Here is a 6,820-nt window from a genome sequence, read left to right on the forward strand (position 1 = left end):
ACCTGCGAGTTACTCATGAATAAAATTAAATATAATATATAATTTAATATTATTTATAGTTGTTATTATTGTTAATTCATTTTTAAAATTTATTTGCTTAACATTTTAATTTATATCAGTGTAATTATTTAAAACATCAAACATTTTTTTTTTGATTTTAAAGGTAACAATATAATCATTTATATTGAGTTATTTTTAACTATTGTTATTGTAAGTTATTTTAAGCTACTTATTTAAAAACTTTTAACAATTATAAAAATCTCTGTAGGAAATATTTTAGTGAACTGATATTACAATTTAGTTTTTGTATTTAGCACTACAATTTATCACTTTTTACTATTCATAAAATATTCTTTGGGTTTTTTTTAAAGTGAAACTAAAATTTATATTGAAGTTGATCCTGTAATGTTATATTTAAATTAACAATTTAAGTATTTTGTCCATATAGTTCAAAAGTTGTAGCTTTAAACCGATAATGGTTTCCATACAACAACATATTAAATCTAATAAATTAAGTATAATATGTTAAAAGTTAAAGACATAACTTTATAAGTAGAAGTAAAAATATTATTTTAATATTGAAATTTAGTTTATTTTTTATTACACTTTAGGTTTGATACTTATTTAACCTTATTAACCAATTTATATTCATTATTAGAAAAACACTACAATTTATCACTTTTAACTATTTACAAAATATTCTTTGGGTAGCATAAGTTGAACTAAAATTTATATTTAAGTTGATCCTGTAAGGTTATATTTAAATTAACAATTTAAGTATTTTATACAAATTGATCAAAAATTGTAGCTTTAAAATGATAATGGTTTACATACAACATATTAGACCTAATAAATTAAGTATAGTTAAAAGTTAAAAACAAAATTTATAAGTAGAAGAAAATATATTTTTTTAATATTGAAATTTAGTTTATATATGATTACACTTTAGGTTTGATATTTATTTAACCTTATTAACCAACTTATAATTATTATTAGAAAGAAATTGAAAAGTCATGAGAGTTTCAAATGAATGTGATGAAAGGAAAAAAATACATGGGAGTTTCAAATGAATGTGGTTCAAGAAAAAATGCAAGCTTTATAAGTATACTAGATGAATTACCGCGCGTTGCGCAACGAAGATTAAAAATATATTGTTAAAATATTGAAAACTATATGTTTAAAATAGTTATGTTATTGACATTAATTTTAAGATAATATTTTTACATATATATATATATATATATATATATATATATATATATATATATATATATATAATTTTGAACAATTATATTCTTTGACACCAACCCACATTCGTCATTAATAGAATTAAATATAATTATCTATTTAGTATTATTTTTAACAATTATTATTATTGATTAATTATATTTTTTCTTATGCGATCATTTTCTAATTTCAATAATAATGTTCATTTAAACTACAATTTATTTATAGTTAAATGTAATTTATAATTTGATGTTATTATCATTTAAAGTTGTTATTCATTAATTTTAAACCACTTATTATTAATAATAAGTTAAAGAAGACTTTTAAGAAACACTTAATATTATTATTAAAATGTGAAACATACACTAAATAATAAAGTGATAAGATAGACAATTTGCATTTCAAAAGAGACTTGCATGGATAATATGACATATCCATGTAATTTGATTTTATTATTTATAATTACTGCTTATTAATTTTAAAACCATTTGTTATTATTAATAAGTGAAAGAAACTTTTAAAAACATTATAATTAAAATGTTAAACATATACTAAAATATAAAGTGATAAGATAGACAATTTGCATTTTAAAAAAGGCTTACATGGATAATATGACATATCTATGATTTTTAATTAATTATTGTTTTGAAGAAACATGAACATACAAACATGTATACACAAGTTAATTAAATATTATATATATCACATTTCCTAACATATGATCGATAACATGAATCTGTCACACCCCAAAACCAAGAACGACGGAAACGTTCTGGGGCGGAGGACGTCATGTAAAGTATCACAACAGTGTAAAGTAGTAAACAAGCAACAACATCATCCATTGCATTAATAGTAAGGTTTTAATACATGTGTGTTCTTTCATAGTATAAGACTTGAAAATAAGTAATCAAAATAAAAGACGATTCTTGACTGCTCCGTCTTCTCAAAACCTGGTCATCGTACCTGTCTACTGGTGACCTGAGAATACAAGTTATTTTGAAAGCGTAGATAAGCATTTAAGCTGGTGAATTCATAAGTATTTTAGTTTCATTGATCAGTAAAACTGTAAAGGAAAGAATTGTAAATGTTTGAAGAATAAGTTTGTATAAGTATGAAAACCCTAGAAAATCCCATATTTCCTACTAGTATAAAATGTAGTCTTCTACCAAGACTCGACTGTTTTGAAGGTTTGCTTCTCTGTATGAATGAAGGTTTTTCCCATGTACAACTATTATAATTAAATTATAGTCTACCTCATCGTTTATGTGAATGTGTCACAAGCTAAAAGTAATAGGAAACTTATATAATCATTTAAAATCGTATCCTTTTGTCTTAGGATAAACACAACGTGGTAACTCGCCGAACAATACAACCGAGGACATCCGTCGATGTGCAGTTTCCCACTGTAGCTAACAGCCGGGTGTAGAATGGTCAATCCCGCATAGTATGTATTAGTATCTATGCATATAGTATGTAATAGTATCTCTTCCTATAGTATGTAATAGTATCTCTTCATATAGTATGTAACAGCCGGGTGCAGTTTCCCACTGTAGCTAACAGCCGGGTGTAGAATGGTCAATCCCGCATAGTATGTATTAGTATCTATGCATATAGTATGTAATAGTATCTCTTCCTATAGTATGTAATAGTATCTCTTCATATAGTATGTAACAGTATCTCTTCCTATAGTATGTATTAGTATCTATTCATATAGTATGTAATATATTTGTATAGACTCATGAATGAACTGACTCTTGTGTGATTCCTTGTACTAGGAATAGTAAATGGTATCTCCTAACTATACCTATTATAGTTATTAGTAATGTACGTGTATAACTGGAAGTATGCCTTTGCTACCAAAAGGCATTGAATTGACTGATAGATCTTTTATGTCTACATATGTATACATAATATATAACTAATATTTAGATGACATTCGGACAAATAACCGATACCCTAAGGCCACATCCAAACAAGGAAAAGGAATTAAAGTGAGCTAGCAGTCCTAAATCCTTTAAACATTACTTATATAACTATACATATATAGGCATGCACTTGACAATATAAAAGTTTAAAAGAAGTTTTGTAAAACATTTTGAGGAACGATTTAAAGCAGTTTGTTTGATAAGACAGTTTGAAAGTATAGCAATCCCATATGTTTCATAGTTATAAATCACATGTGATTGATATAATAACTATGATATTCAACTTGTATTCCCCCCCCCCCCCCATAAAAGCATTTAAAAACATTTAAAAGGTTGGTTAAGGGGTATGAACTCACCTGTAATGAGTGGATTGGATGAACGGATGATATAGGATGCTAAGTGTCAAGTGAAGACTTGAGCACACACATGGATCCTATTTAACATATATTGACACATATATGTATCGAATTAGTCAATTAACAACTAATTACTCAAATAAGGACACCCTAAAACATGGACAACACTTTGATTCAAGTGCTAGGAGTACATTAGGGTTGCATCTAAGGGGTATAGGGCATTGCATTTGAGTTTATGGCCTAAGGACCACTCCTTAAGGAGTTTACGACCTATGGTCATTTCCCCCATGAGTTTACGGCCGTAAACTCATGGTAATTGGTACCATTTTGTGTTTTAAGGCCTTCTAAGTCATAAAGAAGCATCCTTACTTCAAGTCTAAGCCTTAGGAAGTCATTAGTGGCACCTTGGCACCACTTTATAGAGTTTACGGCCCATGGACCATTCCTCATGGGTTTACGGCCGTGAACTCTATGTGTTCATGGTCTTTTTGATGTTTAAGGTCCTAAACACTTCAAGGAAGTGATCTAGACTAGTATCCAAGGCTATGGAAGGGACTAGGGCTCACTTTGCCCCATCTATTTGGGTTTACAGCTCAAGAACATGTCTTGGCCGTAAACACCTTTGATCTTGTGTTTCTTTGTGTTTTCTAGTTGAATAAGAAGTGAAACAAGCCTTATAACACAGTAGGGTAAGAATACTTACAATAAAGGAGCTTGAAAGGGTGTTCACGGCCCAAGAACACTAGATTAAGGAGGAGATCAACTTATAAAGGAAGAAAACACTTACTTTCTTGAATATTTTGAAGAAGAATTGGATGATACTTGAGAGAGAAATGGTTTCTAAACTTGAAAATGTGAAAAAGTGATAAAAATGACTAAGTGTCAATTATATAGTCTTTAGGGTTTACGAGTTTTGGAACTTAAATGTTGCACACTTTAACCTAAAGTATCCTCTCTCTAGTCATCTCTTGCAATACTAGGCTTTAGAGTACTCAAACTGGCTCCAAAAAAACTTAAAAGTTAGCAGAAATAGTTTTGACTTCTATTGAAGTGAATGGTTGTACATAATAGAAATTTCGGGTTGTCACAAAATCTAATTTAATTTACATTAAAATTTCAACCACAACATACAATGATATTCTTAAAAGAATACTTAAATCAAGAAAATACAAAAAAGAATTAGTATATAACAAACTTACAAATTAAAAACTTCAACATGATAACATGGCTCGAAAAATTGTTCAAAGCGTCAAACCAACACAAAAAACTTTAAACTTGTTTTCTTTGTGAATTTTGTATGTGAATTGTATTTGTGTGTCTACTAAAAAAGATTGATCTTTTTTATAGTAGAGTCTCCATTAATTGTTTATTAAATGTATTATATAAGTTATAAATCCTTTGAATTGTTAATCATTATTAAGAGACTTTTGAGTGGTATTCATTAAAATAGAAGATTTCAAATGCATGAGGTGTTTGCAAATTTTTATGGGGGTTTCAAATGCATGAGATTCAAGAAAAAATGCTAGCTTTATAAGTATCTATGATAATAATAATGATGATAATGATATAGATAGATATAGATATAGATATAAATATAGATGTGGTGAAAGAAAAAAATATTTTCTTTATAATATAATATGATATGATGCTCAATTGAATGCTAGGGATGTTAAATTTTTTTATACCCTTAGAGTTTTAGTTATTGATTCCGCTCATATTCTTCATGTTCATATTTCAATATCAATTTCTTTTATAACTTTTAACATCTCTTGGCATTATATAATAGAGTAAATTGCAAAAATGGTCCCTGTGGTATGCAAAATTTTGGGGTTTTAGTCCAAACCACGAGTTTTTTGGAACCATAGTCCTTTTGGAGTGGTTTCTATGTGGTTTTGGTCCCTGGACTTAACTCCCGTTAAGTTGGAACTGTTAAGCCCCCTCACGTGCCTCACACGTGAGGGTAATTTCGTCATTTCATGTCAGGGACCATTTTTGCATAAACGGTTTTTTGGATTAATTCCTTTTAAATACCCCCACTTCCTGCGATCTTCTTCCCCAACGTCTCTTTTCTTCTACCCTTCTTCTTCTTGAGCTCTGCTACAACAAAAATGGTGCTATGTTTTTGTGGAAAAGTTGCTGTGGTGAAAACGTCTTGGACCCCTCTGAATCCAGGAAGGAGATTTTTTGCATGCCCTATGAATGATTCCGTTTGTGGGTTTATTGGGTGGCTTGATCCCCCAATGTGTGCTAGGTCTAAAGCCATCATACCTGGTCTGCTAAGAAATTTGAATTCAGTGCAGGAACGGTGCAATGAGTTGGTTAGAGGTATGAACATGCTACAAGATCAATGCAATGGACTGATATGCAAGAACAACATTTTGGTGGCAAATGTCAGAGCATTGAAGGATGATAATTTGAAGCTGAAAATGTACATGTTTGGAAGTTGGTTTTTCTTTGTGATTGTATTCTTTTATATTTGGTTTGTGTAGGGGTATACTCTGAAGGGTGTTTTGGTCATTTTTTTGTAATTTTATGTGATCAAGTTTGTAGTGACTTATGATGATAATGATATATGTACAATTTTATGATGCAAGTGTAATGAATGTTTTACCAAAATGGTATGAATGTATAAGAATTAACATATGAATAGAAATGGTATGAATGTGTTACCAAAATATATATATTTAGAACCAATTGTACATAACCAAAATGCATATTTCATTAAGATTTGTAATATAACAACCAAAGTTTCTAAACATAACAACCAAAGATTCTAAACATTACCAAAAGGGACACATTACCATACCTAAGATAACAACCAAGTTTTCATAACAACCAACCAAAAATTTTCAACAAAATATTGTAAATATAACAACCAAGTTTTCATAACCAACCAAAATCACAAAAAACTCCATGCATGCATGACACATTACTTCTTGGATTGATTCCCACCTTGCCCTTTACAGGTCCTAGAGTTGTGTCCCTTGTTCTTGCATTTGCTACAAGTAACACTGATATGCTTCCTTGATAGCTTCTGCACTCCATCATTTGTTGGTTTTTGGGAGCCTCCTTCTTGTGCAGCATTCACTCCATCACCTTGACTTGCCTTCTGCTTTTTGCTTAACCTTTCACCCTCACTTTGTCTTCTCTTTTTCTTAGGCCTTCCCACCTGAGTGCGATGTGGAGGAGGGATTAGCTTTGTGGGACATTCACTTTTGGGCCACATGGATCTACCCTTAATTGGCTCCACCTTAAAAGAATAAGCCTTTTTCCATGTCTCTAGAAAATACACCTTGTGAACCCATTTGTAAA

Source organism: Lactuca serriola, chromosome 5, assembly GCF_051521515.1.
Source record: "Lactuca serriola cultivar US96UC23 chromosome 5, Lser_US96UC23_V15, whole genome shotgun sequence".
Classification (NCBI taxonomy): Eukaryota; Viridiplantae; Streptophyta; class Magnoliopsida; order Asterales; family Asteraceae; genus Lactuca; species Lactuca serriola.